We start from the raw sequence: 20,621 nt of genomic DNA, 5'->3' as shown, positions 1-20,621 counted from the left end.
TCCTTAGCAGAGGGAAGGCATGACAAAATGTGAGGCAGTATGGGTAAAAGACAGAATAAAGCCTGAATTTGTGAGTATCAATCAAGCATGTTTATTTAAGTTATTAACATAAGAGGAGGCATTCTGCTTTAAATTGAGATTCTAGTATCACCTATTTCCACTTTCCCTTTTTTTTTTCTTATTCTGACATTTATTTTCTATGTTGTTTCTCTCTGTAAGCATGTTATTTTTATCACACGTGTTTTTCCTTCTGCTTAAAAGCCCTTACAATATTTCATGTACTTTTTCGTCTTTGTGTCTTTTTTATGGCAGCCTCCATTTTCTTGTCTGAAACAGCTGCACTCATTTGTCCTCTTTAGGGCCTCTATCCTGAAAACCATCTTAAATCAGAAAACACTTAGGCACATGTTTAGCAATGGGGTTAACTTTTACGTGAAGTGCAAGGTAAGCATGTACCTGAAGTTGATCAAAGTTCAACTGCTTTGCCAAACAGGTGCAGATTTTATATATATTTATATATATATATATATATATATATATATATATATGCACACACATACATGCACATAAGATAAATGTTTTGTTTGAAACTGAACAGCTTTCCAGAAGGAGAACTGCTGGCTCATGAAAAGTATTTGGCAAATTATAACCTGTTTTGGGTACCTAAGACATATTACATTCATCACCATCACTCAACTCAGTGCCTATTAAATAAGACCCTGCACAAAACACATCCACCCTTCATCTGTGACACATAACTGGGATTTCTTTCCAAACTGGTCATTACTCTGCTGCACTGGACCTCTGCAGAGAGAAGCAGCCACTGTGGTGGTGACAGCCAGGAGGAGCAGCATATCCTGGAGCTGCTCCACTACAGGGACACAGGTGCTGTGTCTGGGAAGATGCCCACCAGCTTGGATCGTGCAGGATGCTCTGCAAAGCAGCTAAGCTGATCTGCCTTTGCATGGGCTCAACAGAGCTTCTCACCAGGGACATGCAGAGGAGTGTGGCATGGTCACAGACCCATGGCACACAGACAGACATTCAGAGAGCTCCCTTGTGACCAGCAGGTCCCTCTACTCCACTCTTGTGGACACCACCCAGAGTGCTGCATCCAGCTCTGGGGTCCCCCCGCATAAGAAGGATGTTGACCTGTTAGGGTGAGTACAAAGGAGGGCCACAAATATGATCAGAGGGATGGAGCATCTTCCCCAGGAAGATAGGCTGAGAGACTCGGGGTTGTCCAGCCTGAAGGAGACAAGGTTCTGGGGAGACCTTAGAGAAACTTTAGGCACCTAAAGGGGCTACATGACAGCTGCAGAGGACTTTCCACAAGGCCTTCTAGTAATGGGGCAAAGGATAATGGCTTCAAACTAAAAATGAGCAGGTTTAGATTAGATATTAGGAAGAAATTCTTGATGATGAGGATGGTGAAGCACTGGAACAGTGACACCCAAAGAAGCTGTGGATGTCCCATCCCTTGAAGTGTCCAAGGCCAGGCTGGATGGGGCTCTGAGCAACCTGGTGTACTGCAAGGTGGCCCTATCTGTGGCAGGGGGGTTGCAACAAGATGATCTTTAGTGTACCTTCCAGTACAAACCATTCTGTGATCCTATGACTCTATGAGCCAAATTAGAGGGCAAGCACTTTTACAGCAAAAGGGAACTCAGAAGACCTTTCACTGATATGCATTGCTCGTATTGATGTTTAAGTATACCCTCAAATATTCATTTTTTTCACTCAACCCATTTTGCAGCGCTCTCCCAGGCTGCACACAGACATGCACATAGGCACCCACGTACCTACACATGCCTTTAGCAGGGCTTTGTTCCATCTTGACCTGGGCCCCTTCACTTTGTCAGATGGATAGTCAAAAAGACAGGGGTATTAATTTCAGGCACAGGATAGATATGGCTTTAAAACCAGAGCTGTTTCCCATGCAGAATTCAAGAATGTGGGCAGACAAGTTTGCCTTGTTGGTGCTGTTGGTGTCTTCCAGCAATGGGGCTTGACCCCTACGCTCCCTTCACCTCTTTTCCTGGATGAGTCACTTTTTGTAAATCTGTTCTCAGGTGCTCTGTTTTCACATTGTACTGGGAACATGAACTGTGAATTCTACTGGCAACAGAGTACCTAAAAAGCTGGGCTTTATGAAGCCTATATCCATTTGGGGATTCAGTTACAGAATCCATTCAGATATGCCAAGGGTACCAAATGTGTTTAGGTATTTTGCTCAACGGAGACAATACTAACAGCAATAAGAACTCGTTCCACAAGAAAGTAATTGTAAAACTGGGAATCTTTTTGGGATTTTTTTTAATTCTAATTTTGGAGAGTGGTCTCAGAGTAAAACCTTGGGTGAGGAAGCAGAAAGGCAATTACTTCCAGTGTGCTGGGCAAATTTGCCAGAGGAGGGAAACTGAATGTTTGATGCGTTCCCCAAGGCCAATGTTCCACAATTATAAAAATATACTACCTCCCCTGTAACTCTGTGAATATAAAATGAAGCATCTTACCTACCATTAATTAGCTGTATTTTGTAGTTTTATGGACATTGAACATGGTGTTCTAATTTGCATACATTAACATGTAATTTACATGCTCACTGCAAGGTATTCAGTTTTATTGCCATTACCTTTTGTGGCCTACTTCTCTAATGACTGTAATGGAATACAAAAGAGATTTCTCATTGTGTTTACCCTGTTACCTTATACATGAGTTTCAGAATAATGTGTCATGCTGAGAAGTGGGAATTTTCATGTAAAAGGTTTTGCTTTCTAGCTTGAGCCACTTCATGACCACCCACTCAGCTGAATTTTCTAATTCTTTCTATATTTCCTTAGCCACTGCTCTTTTTTTTTTTTTCCCCCCCACATAAGGACAAAAAATGTTTTAAAAGTCAGGTACAAGTGTAGAAACTTGCTCTATTGCCTGCACTAAAAAAGAAAGTCAGACACAAGAATTAATGGGTTCTATTCTGTCTATCAGCACCTAAAGGCACAGAGAGAGAAAAATAATCTGCAGCTGGGGAAAGCTGAGCAGGGTCAAAGGGCAGTGCCTGCATCTGCATTCACTGAGAGGGAGAGAGGAAAAATAAAGGGTCTCTTTTTGTTGCAGCTCAGCACTATTTTAGAAAGCGCAGATACTAACTTAATTACCACAGTTCCCTTTTGCACTAGAGCACTGCAGCAGGCTATAAATCAATACTTAAGGTCACATTGCTAAAAGCACTGAAAAAGAGTCTTTCCTCTCACTACAGCATGTTGTTTGCTGCTCCTGAAGCAGTGTCACGAGAGTTCAATATCAGAGAGAGAACAGGGCTAAAGCAATGATTACAAAAGAAATCAGAATTGCAAAAATGTTAAGGTGCAAAGAGAGCAAGTCCAGTTATAGCAGATGCCATGATTGCATCAAACCTTCTGTCCTCTCCCAGCTGAGAGACGGGAGACACAGCAGCAGGTGCCCAGCAGTTTGAATACATTTCAGTCGGGGCTGAATTTTTATTCTGGAGGCCAAGTTGATGGGGAAAGAGCACATCTGAAAAAATTACAGTTATTTCTGCTGAGTATATCTCTGGCAACTTTATCACACATCTGAAATCAATTATACATATGCATGCATGACATCTTATTTCAATAAATTGTTGGAAATGGCGCTCAGGAGTTGCAAAAATAGATTTTTTTTTTTTTTCCACTTGCCTTTCTATTATACCTGCTGACCCAGATATTTCACAAACTTTGGAAGGGAAAACAACTCATGAGATTGGGAAGATATGGAAAAAGCCACTTCCAGCTGAGATACACTTGGCACAGCATTTAATGTCTTAGCCAGAGGGAGGTTTCTTTACATTTGGGTTCACACTGGCAGTATGCAGCCAATACTAATATTAGATAGATAGACAGAGGACTTGCATCCAGGTGCCCAGGGTACTACAGGAATGAGACACATAAACACCTAGTTTAGATGCTAGAACATCTACAGCTTGGCTGTTTACCGACTAATTTATGGAGTTAGTAAAAACTTCCATTGCAACTGGGGGTTGAGGGATGTTTGGAATTAAAGAAGTTAGAAATCTATCCAATATTAAAGCACAAAATTTCATTGCCTATATCCTTAGAAGGGACTTGAATTCCATATGCTGGCAAGGATACCGCTAAACAGGGTTTTTTGACTGGGTGTGAAGTGGCATGGATGCACTCAGTTTAGAGTTACTGCTTCTAGGTTCCCTGAATTTCAGCCCAAACACAGCCTCTGGAAGTCTGATGTACAAGTGGGAAAGTGTGGACAAACCTCCAGGAGCTAATCATGTTAGGCATGCACTGTGGAACTCATAAAGGCATGTTTTGATTTAAAAGAAGAGCCTCAGACAATGCATTTTGGACTCCTCAAATCACATTTTATGATAGCAATTTTTTGTGAAAAAATTCTGAGAAGAAGAGACTTGATGTGAGGATTATTTTTCACCCTTTTGCACAAGTACAAGCAGCCCCAGCAACCCATTACATGTCTGTCCTGATAGTGCAGTCTCCAGATTACCAGATCCAATGTCCTGAGACATTGTTTGATGAGAAAATAGCCTAAATTCTGGCATGTAGGGGAAAAAATTGTCCACATACGTCTTCATATTTAGGTGTTAGACAAAGTTAATCTCTCTTGTCCTTTTGCTTCTTTGTCAGCACATAGCTAGTGAACATGTGCCAGCTAGGAAGAAGAAAAAGATATTATTTTTCCTTTTAAAAACATTGGTATTTTGATGATGGGCATTGCTTTAATTCCTAAACAGTTACAGAAATAGGGCTTCCTTTGAAATTACTACTGCACTTTTGGATGTATTTAGGTTGGAAAATTTTGAAAGCTTACAGTATGAATAGATAAGTATTTGTGGCAAAATTTGACTAAGTTTCTCTATTCCAGTAAAAACAAATAAAATCCCAATATCTAAAGTTATGCCCAGAGTCAATTTACTGCTTCCTAATTCAGTGATGTACTCTTGATTTGAAATCATCAACTAAGGCTTCTAAGTCTGCTATGATTAAGTTTGATTCAACTTTTTTAAAGATTAAGTATTGCTACAGAGTAAAGGAAGCCTCAATGTGCTTTAAATCAGAGGAGATTAGACAAAGTTTAAATGCCTGACAACACAATATTTGTAACATTATTTACTACAGCAACATTTATGAGAACCCCATTAACTATGTGTTCCAAGTGTAACTATATTTATTTAAATTTTATCATCTTCCAGAGCCCATCCCATACTCCAAATAGCTTCATCCCACACTTTAAGAAATAGTTATGGAGCTATAAACAGGAAGGTGGATGGGAATAAAACATTGTGCCAAAACTTCAGAAAATAGCAAGATTTCAGAAGAGACCTGCCATGCCTTGAAATAAGGTGCAAAGCATTACCCAGGAAAACCTTAAGTGAATATCTCCTACATGACATCTAAAACTAAACCTTTTTGATAGTGACTGAAGTTGTTGTGTGAGACAAGTAACATAAAAGTAAAAAAAAAAAAAAAATTAAAAAAACCAAAAAGCCAGACTGGGTCTCAATTGTATGTTATCTGGGATTTGCACCATTGCATTTCTGCCACTGAGGAAGCCTTTTTTATGGAAAGATGGATGGCACTAATCATTAATCAGTTTGCTCAAGCAGCGCCACCATAAATACTGAATATGCATAAAGTCACAACTGAACCTACAATGACATTTTTCCCCTTCCACAGACTGTCATATTTAGAAGTCATGTAGAGAAAACCACTTAGATAAACTGAATAAAAACAATAGGAACTCTTTCTCACATCCAGAAAATTTTGCTTGAGGTATGCACTAAGATAATGCTGTTCATCTTGAAATTTTTGAATACTGTAGCTTTTATCCTTGATACAGGTGGATGGTCTTCAGCCATAGGGAGTGCATGCTTTCAGATTTAAAAGAAAAAATCCTGTAATTATTTCTTTGTCTGATATGTATAAAACATTCTTGATTGATAAAGAAGGAAGGAATACTGTTACTTCTAAATACCTGTCTCATCTGTATTTCTTCCATGACTTGACAAGTTTACAGTATAAAATTAAAGGGGTTTCTCCTCGAGGTGTTACAGAAGCGCCAAAGTATTTGTGGATTTTGAGGTCTAGAGCAAGCAACAAAATTCCAACAAATTCGAGTATCTTCTACTGTTACTTCTAAATACCTGTCACATCTGTATTTCTTCCATGACTTGACAAGTTTACAGTATAAAATTAAAGGGGTTTCTCCTCGAGGTGTTACAGAAGCGCCAAAGTATTTGTGGATTTTGAGGTCTAGAGCAAGCAACAAAATTCCAACAAATTCGAGTATCTTCTCCTGGTAGTTTTGTGGATTTTCAGTGTAAGATTGATCAAGTCATAGAAAATCTGCTCCTTAGGTGATCCATAAAGAATCACATAAAGGATAAGGCCTTTAAGCTACATCATAGTAATATTATGAGACTTAGTTACTGCAAATAAGGCACTGCAGTGTTTTATATGGTTTCTGTGCAGGAGAGTTTCTGTGTAGGAGGCCCATTCCCTTAGTGTATGAAAACACTGTTAAAACAGTACCAGCTAAACTACTCCCAGGGAACTTGAATTACCATAAGAGTTATTGATACTAAAAAGTTAAGAAACCGTGCAGCATATTCTTAAGCACCATCTACTGGTTCTTCAAATGGTCAAAAGCATTCATAAACCCATCAACAAACATGTCAGGCTTCAACAAGTTGAAATTGTACCTAAAAGTAGATGTTCCCTCTGTGGTTTTCAGTTATTTGGTCTGTTCATTTGGTGTTTTGTGATTTGCTTTGTTTTTCTACTGGGGACTGAAAGACTCAGACATTTAAAAAAAGGAAGTATTTTGGCCAAAATGCAAAACAATTATTTGAGATGTGCTGCTACAGAATCTCCTGACTTAAGAAGTTTGCTTACTTTGTGCTTCATGATTATCAATTACTAGACCTCTTTGGCAAGCCTCCATGTCCCACTCCTTCATTTTCTTCCCTGGGTCAAGATGCAGGAGAGGTACCCTTGCTGAAGAGGAATGAAACTTCAGAAGAAATATCACATATTATGCTAGGAAGGTGGATAGACAGGAAGACATCTTTAACTGGCATCATTAACAGTTTAAGGAAGGGGCACGTGTCCATATATCACCACAATAACACCCAGATGCAGTCAAACTGGGGCATAACCCACATCTAAGATTTGGGAAGCCGTCTTTATGGTTTTCAGCAGACCTAAAGTCAGAGTAGTGTTTAGAGGTACAGATTATCCTTTCAGCAGAGGAGATTGACTTCAGCAGGTGTGCAGTTCCACTGTGCAGGACAAAGCTTGTCTCTGCTGACATGGGTGCATCCACAGCACAAGTATTTCAACAGTTTCATGTCACTGTCAAGCATGGACAGTCCAGACACCGCTGGAGGGGATGTGGAAGGCAGAGAGTCTTTATCAGCCCTGGAAGCGGGATGTGTTTGCCAACTTGCCTGAGGCAGGTTATCACTGAGATGAAAAAGAAACTCAAGAAAGTAGGAAAGAACTGGGTGTTGCTGCAGATACATCCCTCAAGAGAAGCGGTTCGTTCCCTTGTGTTAACTGACAAGGCCAGTAAGAAGCAAAGCAGGATGATTTTCACACAGTGATGCCTGCAGATTTTGTGCTTTTAACAGGGGTAAGGCAACAGCTCTTTCCTGACCCTCTTCTGGCAATGTTAGGCACTGTACTCCTGTAGTATGATATGCCTTCACAGTCTTTTGGGGATATTGATTAACTCCTTTCTGTAGAGACAAATGGACTCTCCAGCAGCAGATTCGAATCTATCCGGAAAAGTGCCAGAGAAGAATCAAAGTGTAAAGCCAAAAATGAGAACAGTAAGATAAACTGGAATGATGCTTAGAAAGCAGTTTAAAGGCCTGAATAGTGGAGGTACAAGTTAGCTGAAACTCAAGTGGTGAGGAACTGAAAGGCTTAAAATATTCATAGTATGATATTCCTTAGTGTATCAAAAAAGACCAATGTCAAACAGCTGTTCTACCAGTCCATGGCAGTGCATCCAGTTCTAGTCTTATTTCTGTACCGTTATAATTTTCTCAAAGACAGAAAAATAAAAACAATATGAAAGAAAATAGTTTTTCCTTCTTTACAAATAATCTAAAATAGCAATTTACGAAATATTGTGTATGTTTAATAATTTATTGATAATGTAAATGTTTTTTTCCCTAAAAGATTTCAGTGTCTGCCTGAAAGAAACATTTTGAACATCATGAATCCATCCAAATATACCCTGAAATTGTAACAAATTTAAGCAGGATTACTGCAGCAGTATTCAGGCTTTTGATTATGCTGACAAAGTTTAAATCTCTGCACCTAATGCATACCTCCTGTTTCTCCAAACCACAAAGAACAGTTTCCAAGACCCAATCTCCATAGCAATCCCTCCAGCTTTTTGGTTTTAAGGAATTTTGGACTGTGCCACTGGTTATGGGAGCTGGAGAATCTGGGTTACCTGCCAAAAATCTGGAAACATATGATGAACAGATAAGCACCCCAAAGCCTTCATTCTGTGATTCCTCATACCTTGAGTCTTTGTACAAAGACCAAACTCTAATTTGGCCCCTGTGCCAAATGCCTGCAACCAGAGCAAGGCCTCATAATGTTTCAGAGCACAAGGATGTAAATAGCTGGTTTTTCTCTTCAGATTTTAGTCAGAGGTAAAGCCTGAGGGAACAAGAGTCCAATCTGAGTGAATGAAGATGTGTTGCTGTGTTTTTACTCACTAAAACACGAGAAGAGCAATTTTTAGGGTTTGTACTTGTTTTTTGTTTGTTGATTGGATTGAGGTTTTTTTGAGTTTGAATGCAAAATGAAAAGTGAGTTGAAGGAGGGTTAGAATCAAAACTTTTTTACCCTGCTGCTCAGTGAGGAAGACCTGTATCATACAGGAAATAGATACCAGGTTACAGTTTCTTCCTCTCCTTCCTGAAACATGATAATACAGCTACCTTCTCATACTTCAGAATTTCTTTGTATCCGCTGACATGTTTCCCCCTTCTTCTGTGGTCTGTTCTCTGTGCACGCATAGCTTCTCACCCCACTTGCAGCCCTTCCTTTCACTAGACAGGCTTCTTCCTTTCATCCTTTTGTGCAAATTTACAGAGAAATATCATAATCTGTCTCTATAAGGTGTTAAATAATAGGTGTATTATTGTGATAAAGCTAAACATGTTTTCTACTTACCTAGTTTTCAAAAGAGGGAGACATGAAAAACAAGCCCAAGAATAATGACAGAACTGGGGAAGGATTTTAGGAATATTCTCTGTTCCTGCTACCGTACCACACTCATTCATATGAGAAAACATGATTAATCTACTTTATTTGGGAAAGCATCCCTCTGTTTTTAATTTTTAGTGTAAAGCTCTTCTTCATTTCATTAGGTGTTTCAGGAACGTACTATCACAGGTGTTTTTTCAGTTTCTTTTTTTCCTGAATGTGTGCACCATGATTTTTTTAAGTCGCCAGATGTTTTTATAAGATTTTGATTCAGAAATGGATTGTGTACTTCATTAAAAGACAAGAAAAGAAACTCATCCAAAGTAAACACATGCACATGCACACATATGCACAAACAAGGCAACAAATGAGAGGAACGACTTAGTGACAACACCATTTTCCACTGACTGAGTGGTTAGAGTCCAGTGTTTAATATCAGACAACCTCTTTCTCTCCCATGAAGCTTTAAATAAATACTTGTGCTAATTGCAGGTAGCAGCAGAACACAGCATCACATGTTTCAGAACTGGCATGGATGTGAAAGGGAATAAACAAGGCATGGTAGATTAAACCCCATGGAGTGCTGTTTTTCTGTCACTGTCAGTGTATAGCAAGGAGTCCCTTGCTATTTTGCTGTTTCTGTCCCTGTAATGTATGCCGGATACCTATAATTTATGACATAAAGCCATTGCTTCGTGAATTGCACTTCCTTTTAAACTGATGCTGAACTCGTTAGTGGGGGAAGTGTGACAGGTTGATAGTGGTTTCTTATCTTCAGGTTAAACATTTTCAGAATAATTCATGGCCAGCAACTGCTGGAGCTGTAATGTTTTTTTAATTAGAGCTGGAGTGGACTGTTCACTAAGCTTTTGTGCTCCAGCAAACAAGACCTCATCACCAATAGCCTGAAGCTTGTTACCTTCCCATCCATCAGATTTCAGGGAGGAAACATTCTGAAACTCACTCTCCTGAGCTTGAAAGAGCTGTCCCAAGCACTGAAGCTGCCATCTCTCTGGAAAACTCAGGGTGACTCTATTTCCAGCCATCACCATTCAAAAACAACAAACATAATAAGAATGAAGAAATAAGAACATTTACTTAGAAAGAGTAACACTTTTTTGGGGTGCAATGTTATTCCTATTTCTGTCCTCACTACTTTAAACCAGTAAGATATGTGTTTTAAAGCTTCTTTACTGTCAGGGCCAGAATCTGGATTTCCAGTACCCTGAAAAAAGGCTACAACTCCTTTTGAAATCCCATCATTCAAGGAGACAGAGATATAGAAAGCAGACTGTGAGACTTATGATGAAAATCACAAAAGCTCACTCTAAAAAGGTCACAGTCCAAATGAGATCTTACTAATGCAAGTTTAATTGCTTTGTTGAGCTATATCAACTTACATCAACTGAGAATCCAGTTTGGTCTCTAATTTCAACAGTGCACATGCTCCAACAGCTGTACAAGTTACCTGTAAATTGGTATTTCTCTGTATTCCTCAAGAATCAGACTATACTCAAGTACTCAGTGCAAAGGGATAAAAGTGGATTCCAGTTTGTGCAGTCTGCCTTATAGATCTCTTAATGTTAGGTGAATTGCACCCCAGGTACGTTTATCCCAAAATTTACCTTGTCTAAACATGCAAATATTCCCACGGACTAATTTATCACAATTGAGACCAAACCAAATAACACCAACATTAATTTCTGACGTTACTCCTTTGTGTCTGTTTGTTTGTTATACAAATTCCTTGTTTATTTTCTTTCACTGTTTTTTTACATTCACAGGATCCATGTAAAGTTCTGGGGCCATCCCTTGAAAACAACCGACGTCTACCTCTAGCTTCTCTGTCATAAAATATGGCATAAGTCCTAATTAGAGCTCACCCACAGTAAAAAAAATCTGCCTTGTATCTTTTCTTGTAACAGATGAGTTGTTTTTTCTTTCCAAGTTTGTTGGAAAAATAAAAAATTCAGTGTTTTTTAAAAAAGAGGGAAAAAAATCACTGTAAATGAATAAATGAGCAAACACACGTGCATTTTTAATAATGTATGAACACTTATTTTAAGAATAATATTCATGGAAGAGCTATGATTGTTATATGCCTGAAATTCCCAAATGGCAAAATATAATTAAAGTAAGAACTGTTGAACAAATAAACCTGTTAAATACACAATATTACCAGGCAAAATGGCTATGCATTTATCACTTTGCCACTTTAATTACATTGACTGCTGCTCTTCATGCATATATTAATATCTCACTAACATTATGGAGGCTGAGACATAAATTACAAAGCACTGTCTTAAAGAAAGACTTTTATCCAGGCAGAGTACACCAGTACACAGTAACTAGTATTACATACTTTTATTATAGAACTTAACATTGAAATTGATCACTGCTTTTATTTGGATAGTGTTTCTTGCAGATTTTAGAAACCTCATCTCCTTAAAATAGTAATTAATGAAGTGTTGGCTTGGAAAACCCAGCTAGAATGGGTTTCAGATGCATGGGTCAAGAGATCCAGCCTGGGATTCTGAAAGTAGTTAAAGTGCAAAACTCACAGAAGATATTCAGCTTATCTTGAGAAAAGAAAGGAAAGGAAAAACTGTATGTCATTTCTGTTTTCTGTATAAATAAAGACTACTATTTTAAGATTGTATGGATTATTTCAGGAGGTTCTACATCATCATCGATTGGCTGGATGTGGCTTTGAGTGGGTGTGCTAGCTATTCACAGCAAAAAAAAGGTCAGGAAATTCATTCCCATGGGATGAACTTTTCTGAACCTGGAAATGAGCAAAGAGACTTGGAAGTGACTTTTGACCATTTGGATGCATGATGCAAAAGCTGCCTTCAGCATATTGTAATTCTATAATGTATGCAGCACTGCCTGTGTTTTGAGACCAAAAGCTGTTAAATACTGTTATTTGGCCTGAGAAACCCCTTGGAATGGGAGGTTTGGTTGAACAAAATTCAGGAAATATTCTCACACATCTTGTCATCTTAAAGACCTACTTACAGAGGGCTTATTAAATGTTAATCTCTCGACTAATAGCTGTTAAAACCACCTTAGAGGCAAAAAAGTCTTACACAGGGTTATAGGCAACTCAGAACAAATTGTCTAGAACTTTACTGTTCCACAATATCAAATGCTGTAGAAAATTTTGACCACAAAGTCAAGTCTGTGGCTATTTATCTGAATTGAGGGTATTTTACCACTCAGTCACACTGTATTGACTTCACGTTCCCTGCCTTGCCTTGGCTACAGGAAAGAAAACACTTCTAGAATGGGAATCAATATTCTTTCTATAGTGCCTCATAAACTAACCTCAGAGCAGAGACAGAATATAAGTCTTGTTCTGCATAGATATCAATTTCCTCATTGATGCCCAGCATTTTAATATTTGGGGTTTTCTTTTTTTATCCCCAACTATTAATGATATATCAAACTTTTTTTGTGGAAGGAGAGCATAGGATTTTCCCTGTGTAATAAATGAAGAGCTAAAGAATATACATAAATTTAGAGGAGTTCTTCTTTTCTTAGCTGCAAAAACAAAGATCCAATTTTTCAGGTTCCTTTGCTTATTGTATCATTCTGTGCATTAACAACTACAGAAAAGTTAAAATTCAACTGTAAGTATTAAACATACCACAGGGTTGCCACTGGGTGACTGAAACTGACACTACAGTGGGACACAGGAGAACAGCTGCCCAAATGTGTGTTTATGTCCATGGATTTCCCAGAATTGTGCAGAAATTAAATGCTGCCACAAAGGGTAGAATTGCATTTTGATGGCAAGGATTATGCTGCCTTTGCCACAAAATCATGCAATCCCTTCTTCTCATCTTACCTTAACCATTGCACACTGTCCAAATCCTGCTATCAGAGAGGCACAAATGTTCTAATATCTTTATTTACTAGTCAATGTTGACTTGTTCCTTGAGTAGGTTTACTCAGTCCTACTGAATGATGCTGAACCAATGTAAGAAAACTCATTGTCACATGCATAAGCAACATGACCCAAAGGGACCCAAATTCAAATTGCATTGACAAATTGAGGGCTGGTATATGCCAGGCTTCTAACCACATGATCATGTGACATGAATTAAAAAAAAAAAAAAAAAAAAGAAAAAGAAATAGAGAAGAGCATTATATTAAAAGCTAATATAAAAAACTGCATCAAGAGGAAGCACTATGGGCCTCAGTCTTTGCTTCTCTCGCATTGTCTTCTACTGATTAAACAGAGTAACCAGTAGCAGTGGGAAGCAGGAGGCTGTTATCTTCAGTAATCTGCCCTTAGCAGTGGATGGAGGACAATGCTTGACACTATATTTCACAACTACTCGCTTCACAGCTGGAAGTAATGTTGTAATTCATAAACCTGATGTGGTTTTCCAAATCTGAGTGGAAATGCAGTTCAAAAGCTTCGGGCTGTTCTGTCCCACGACTCTCTGCATTTGTCTCCCAAAAATCTAAATTGTCCAAAATCATCCTTATAGAACCGAGTCCGATCTCTATCCCATCCTGCTCAGTTCTTTTCTCCCTGCTCCTTTTACCTCAAAGATGTAAAGATAATTCCAGTTGATAAAGCACCTAAGGAATATTGATTTTCAGCCAAACTTTAAAAATTGCAATTTAGAAATTTAGAAACTGCAATTCTTTAGGCTGAACATCTTGAAAAATCTGGACAAATCTTCACATTTTACGTGACTTCTCCAAAGTATAAGAGTGTCTCATTTCCTTCACATCAGGCTTTTTGGGTGGAGCCAGTCTACTTTTGTCACTGTAATGTATGGATTTTTAATTTTTTTTTTAATATAATTTGGTTTGACCAGTAGTTGTCTGCAACTGAGACATTGGAAAAACAATAATTTTCTTGGTAAATTGCCTGTGCGGTTTTAACGATGACATTTTCTTTAGCAAAGTATAAAGTTCAAAGAACAAGTCTGGGAACTTTTGTTGGTTTTTTGGAGTAGGATTTTTTGGTGTTCTTTAAAAAGCCAAAGTTAATGCTTATCTTTGAAATAGATTTTCATTTTCTTACATTTCATATTGTCTTGCCTCAGGTGTCCTCCCACTGAAAGTTGAAGAGTGTATATAAGAAACATTGTCAAAATCTAATCCTTGATTCCTGTGGTCCAGTCTTCAAGACATAGCAGAATACATTAGGGCCTTTAGTCACTCATGATTTACAGTGGATTTGCCTGCTACATAAATTTGACAAGAATACTGTAAATTTTTTGAAAAAAGTAGGAATTTCCAAATTTGTTATATGTTACTGCAGATTAAAAAAAAATACTTTCAAACTGAGATCAATTATTATCTTGTAGAATATTCTGAAATGTTCCTTCATTTCTGCTAAAATAACAGTTGTGCTTTCAACAAGAACAACAACAGCAAGAACAAATCTCATATGTCAAGTAGTGACAAAGCCAATTTCCAGGTGCTATAAACTGCAAACATTCTCATGAACTCCCAAAAAACCTACACTGATTTGCACCACTGTGCTTAAGTACAGCCTTGTGGTTTAAAGCAGCAATGATTCTTAGAAAATATCTAAAGGTACTCAAAACCAAAATTTAAGGGAAAATCCTCTGGCAGAAGTGACACTGTCACAGGATGGCATAGACCACTGGAATAACAACCATGCTATCAAAACATAGCCAGAGGAACGTGGTTTGAAAAGAATTAGAATATCATTATCAATGACATGAAGAAAAAAAGATAAGAACAGCTTAACTACTGCCTGTCAGTGCATGCACCTAGTTCAGCATCCAGCTTAAATAGTATTCAGGCAGCTGCCTGTGTATATACCCAATATTACATGTTAATGTAAAAGTTAAGACTGCCAAGGTAGCCCTTTTTTTTTTTCTTGCTCATTCAGATGGAAACACCAGAGTCTATGTTAAACTTTATTGCATGGTGTGTATGTACTGTGCCTTCAAAATTGAACACCAGGATGTTCAGGGCTGCTCCATGACTGACAACATCTCCATGCTCTACAGCAGAGTTGAAAAGCAAATAGACCCAACAGGGCTCTGCTGAGGGGACTTCAATTTCTTATTAAAAAGACTCTGACCTTTCTCAATATTAATCTCATCCACATGTTTTCACCTCCCAGTAGCTCAGATTTCCCACTTCTAGAATGAATAAGAGGAGAGCTTGTCTACTTGGATAGAACTGGAAAGGAATTTAATATCCACCTGTCACAAGGACATCCTTGTTCAACAAACAGGGGAAAGGTACTCAAAATAATGGTCTGGATTGTAGCCCTAATTTTATGATAAAACCATGGGGTAACAATAAGCAATTCCTTTTAACATTTTTGTCTCTGCTTTCCTTCACCCGTTTTGTATTGGCTGCTAGAGGGTTTATTGGGGAACTGTCCCTTATTGTGATGTTGCTTCTATTTCTTTTCTCATTCCCAGTGCAGAGCCCTTTAGTGGTTACATGGTTTAGAGCATCTGTTGCTGTCATTTCAAGAATTTGTAAGTTATTTCATCCAACAACAAAATAATTGTGTCCTTTAATGCGTTGAATACTTCAGACTGTAAACACGCAAATCATTAAAGGAATGATAAAGGAAACACAGTATAAAATTGAAATAGATGTCAACTTGATAGGCTACTACGGCTCAAGAGGAATTACAGTCTGTCATTCAGAAAGTCAAATACACAGTGGTTAAATACTAGAAAATATTTATGAGACAAACAGCAGTATTCAGAGTTCAGATAAAGAGGCTGTTCTAAGGCATGACAAAAAATGGCATCTGTTGAAATACTTCTAACACAGAGAAATCTGAGATAGCATTCCTTCTTTCTCAGGTATGGCAGTCTCTATCGTTTCCCTCTGTAGACGGATTAAATTGATGACAGATGAAGATTCATTGCCAAAGTAAATGAAGGATCACATTTAGATATGTAATTACTTGGGTTTGGGCCATTAAAAAAAAAAAAAAAAAAAAAAAAAGCTAAACACAGATTCAAATATCTACACTATAATATGAAATTGTTCTTTGACATTCAAGTAACTGTCAGAAACTCAAAGTAGCAGTGCCTTTCCATCAGCAAAGACCACACGTTGTAGTGATGACTCTTTCCCTTAGTTTCAGCAAACACCTTTTGTACCATACAGTTTTTGGCTATAACAGGTGTATAAAGCTGTCTTCTTCAAGAAACACTGTCCAGTGTGTATGCATGCAGATTTTCCCGATCTTCTGAAAAATGAACTAGGTAAGTCCTGTTGTAAGGTTGAAGACTTGGCATAAAATCCTAACCCTACTGAAATGAATGTGATTTATTCCACAAATTTCAGTAGGGCTTGGATTTCACTTTTTGGATGAGAGAATAACCACTCGATACTTCATTTGGTCCTAAACATTCCCTCAAGTCAAACAGGACATAATGTATTTCTACAACACTCCTCGAAGCCACTGTTTTTGTTTCAACGTGGTGACAGATGCCAGCCATACTGGAAGCATTTCAAACTGACTCCGATTGAGACATTAACTTGCTGCCTGGAGAATAAACTTTCCTCTTCTGTTTGCTGAGCACATTAGGGAATGTTTCAGACATGTTTTGCAGGACAAACCCTTTTGTTTTGCTAATAGGGCTCATGCACATACTTCCAGTGGGAAAACATCTGTTTTACAAATCTGTCCTCCTAGATATAGCTGGATTCAAACTACAGACTCTGGAACCGCATCCAAATACTCCCAAAGTTCAGCAGAGTTTGGATCAGGGGGCTGGACTGAAGTAATTGCAGAAAATAGGCAGGTTTGGGATTTAAGCTTCGTACATTCTCAGGGACTCTGAGATTTTGTCTTAGGACCAGCTCTGCTTCTCGGTTCTGAGCATATTTATTTAATGTTGCTTTGGGCAGGCAGGCTGCACCTATGCACAGCAACATAACACAAGTACATTTCAGTCAAAGGAACTGCTCTCATGAAAAACTGAGGTGAGGTTAAAAGTAACTTTCTAATTCCCTTTCATCTAATTCATTCATCCACCAGAGAAATTTTCAAACTTCTGCCTCAGCGCACACCTTAGTCAGACAGTGCAATGTGATCCATAACAAAATCAAAGCTTTTTTAAAAAATTATTTCACAATAGAGTGTGTTAGCTGGCATCTAAAGTTTGTCAGCTTGGACATATTGTCCTTTTTATTTTTTTTTTTTTTTTACTACTGGAGTCATTTTAAAACATAATAATAACTATGGAATTAATTATGTTAGTTTTTTGAAGATGTGTAGTTTTGATTCTGCTCCTTAATGAACTGTCATCCAATAAAAATAAACAATAAAGAATTCAATTAAACCTTGAAAATTTAGACCAAAGAATCTCTGTGAATATTTAAGGTGAGGGATTAAAGTCTTCTGAACCATCTGCTGCTCAATAGTCTCTATCAGGTCAGAAGTTTCAAATGCAGAATCTACTCCCTGTGAACATATAACAGATGTTGTTGTTCCTCATCTTATATCCAATATGTGAGTGTGTAAGAGACAGTAGCAAAAAGCCTTCTGAACCTACCCATGAATCCTAGATACAATATCCAGAGAAGGACCCACACTGAAAATCACAGCTTTGTGTACCTAAACACTCTTAGCAAACAGACTGTCCAAGCAAAACAAAGCAGCCTAAAACACTATTCTGAGATAACAGTCCTGGAAAATAACAATCTACACTCACTGAGCTCCCTAATCAAAGTCTGAAGAATTAAATATTTCCTGAAATCCTTATTGGGAGAGACACTAACAATAATTAAAATAAAGCAAATTACAGCATCAGCTATTCACTATCTAGACATAATGCCACACATGAGAGAAGCTACTAAGAAGGAAGTCGGAAGACTGCTGAAGCTGGAAGCCATGGATACACAGGTCTGTTTCCAGCTGAAGCTGTCCCTGTCCTACTCTGTCGTAGTAGTACTGCCCTTTCACTTCTTCCTGATGTCAGCTACATAACTGCATATTGATCTGGAAAGAGAAAATTCAGCTAAGAAATACCTTTTTGTTTGCCACACCATTCTTTACTCACAGGGAGATGATAGCAAGGAGCAGGTACTGCCTAAATGGGCAGAAAACACAAAACGGCAGCTAAAGATTATTTCTGCAGCTATAGTGAGCTCTGGACTGAGTCTCCTCTCCACTGACAGAGGATTTACCACACAGCTACCATCTCTCTTACAAGTTAAAATGAGACCCCAGCCCAATCCCATTTTTACCTCTGCCAGCAATAAGTGATGCGACAATAACCAATATTTTCTATGGCTTTTCCTTCCCACATGTAATTGAAATTTATAGTATTTTCTGGATGACAGAAAATCCCAGAAGTGGTACAAATATTCAGGAAAACTCATATGCCATACATGAAAGGGATGTGATTCCATAAAGATTCAAGAGAAAGTCACTTTGTACTTTGCCCAAATGAACAGTAAGCACCAGAAGAACAGCTCACCACTGAAAGAATGTTTTATCATTCTCCTTGCTAGTTATGTGCTTGTGAGCAAAAACTCCTGCCATAAAAATGTGCCATTGTTAGAGAACCAGACTATTCTCAGAACTGTGGTTCCTTACTGCTTTCCCCAAATGTCAATAAATATGAAACCACCACAGCCTGATGCAGAACACAGTTTTCTCTGAGAAGGGTGGGAGACAAATGCCTTGGAGGCAGGCTAGGGGACCATATGGCATGCTGTTTTACGGGAGCTACTTTGCTCTGACAAGGAGATTAAGGAATCTAGGTTTCTTCCAACCTCCACAGCAGGACTTTGCTCCTCAGACTGTGGCACAACAAGGCAAGTGTGCAGAGCAGGTGGTTCACCTCACTCATCATGAGTCCAAGATAGATGGGAAGGGAGGCAGCTCTTGAGAGATCTTTTGCAGCCTGGCAGCAGTTCAGTCCGTTCCAGTCCTTCTTGAAAAGCTCTGGCAGGATCTAAGCACTTCAAAAAGTCTCTCCCCTCTCTGTTCTCCAAAAAAGTGAAAAATTTTTTTCTGTATGGGCTTTGACCCATAACTCAAGAGGCTCTGCTAATTATAACCTGGAGTGAAAGCCCAATATCACTGCTGGAGGAGTTATTCTGAGTCATGGCTAAAAGCACATGCTCTAGAAGAAAGCACAAAGTAAGCACGGTTTTAAAGAATAAGCAGTCAGGTAGATTTGTGGATTTTTTTGCCTAGAAATAAAATTAGCATAATGTATTTCTCTTCCCTTGAGATTATCTGACATCCCAGAGAAAACAAGGGTCACTAAAAAGTTGATGCACCATCCTCACAAGTCCTTAGAGACAAGACAGGGAAGACAAAGGCATCCTGAGTATCCCTTTTGAATTGCTTTCAGACAGAGGTCTCTAAGTATCAGACAGGATGGGTTTTTTTTTGTAATTTTCTTCTTACATCCCAATATTTAACTACTGCCCCACTATTGAGAGAAGATTCAAAGAATAAAATAGGAAAAGATGCATGGTAGAAGTGAGGACTCCCTCTGCCAATTCAAGAGTTCAGTTGATGACCTGGGGTTGGTAAGAACGAAAGCATTCAGACCCTCTGGATCTTTTGCAGTCTTAGGAAAGGATCAGTGACCCACTCAGAAAAGTGTCTCTATAAAGAAATGGGGGTCCCTCTCATCATGATTAAAACTAATTAGCATTTGTGTTGGCAACAAAGAAGCTGATGATTTAAAGGACACAGAAAAGAGACAACCTCACAGCCTAAGAGGTTATACCTCAGCTATGCTTAACTGATAGGTCCTAGGCTGAGAAAGAAGTCTTGTCCTTGTAACTTGCTCAAAGTGTCACATTCAGGAATTACTGTGGAAAAACACAGGAGTTTTTGATCTGTTCTTCAAACGCAAAGTATGAAAAGACTTTTCTATTGGTGACAAAATCATTCAGCTCCATCAGTGCTGCACGTTCTATCAGGACTCAAAGTAAAACATCCTGTCCTTTCCATTTAAAGATTCTCAATTAAAGGCAAATTAGAAAATTATAAAAGCTCTTGTGCCCCAAGGTAAAATATCAACATTTCCATAGTATGCTGTTCACAATATATGGGCTCTCTTTACTTATGAAAGGAGAAAAATGGCTCTACCTCAAGTTTCAGGTCCCAAACTAATAATCAGATAGCTTGGCCAAAAATGGTATGGCTAATACACCAGGAAAAAAAGCATCTCTTCTTTCATGATCTAGTTTTTATTAGAAAGGCATCCAAAGTAATACAATCTTCCACAAACTAAAACACCCTGAAACATGCAGCTCTTGAAGGAAGCTGGTGCCCCATGAGTTTTATAACTGAAAATTATGACAATTCCCAGCAGTCACAGGGGAAATTAGAAGTTCCCC

The sequence above is a fragment of the Pseudopodoces humilis genome, chromosome 1 (genome assembly GCF_049639895.1).
Source record: "Pseudopodoces humilis isolate 2021_Gansu_Grassland_sample_001 chromosome 1, ASM4963989v1, whole genome shotgun sequence".
Taxonomy (NCBI): Eukaryota; Metazoa; Chordata; class Aves; order Passeriformes; family Paridae; genus Pseudopodoces; species Pseudopodoces humilis.
The sequence above is the reverse complement of the archived record's forward strand: the minus strand, read 5'-3'. Positions refer to the sequence as shown.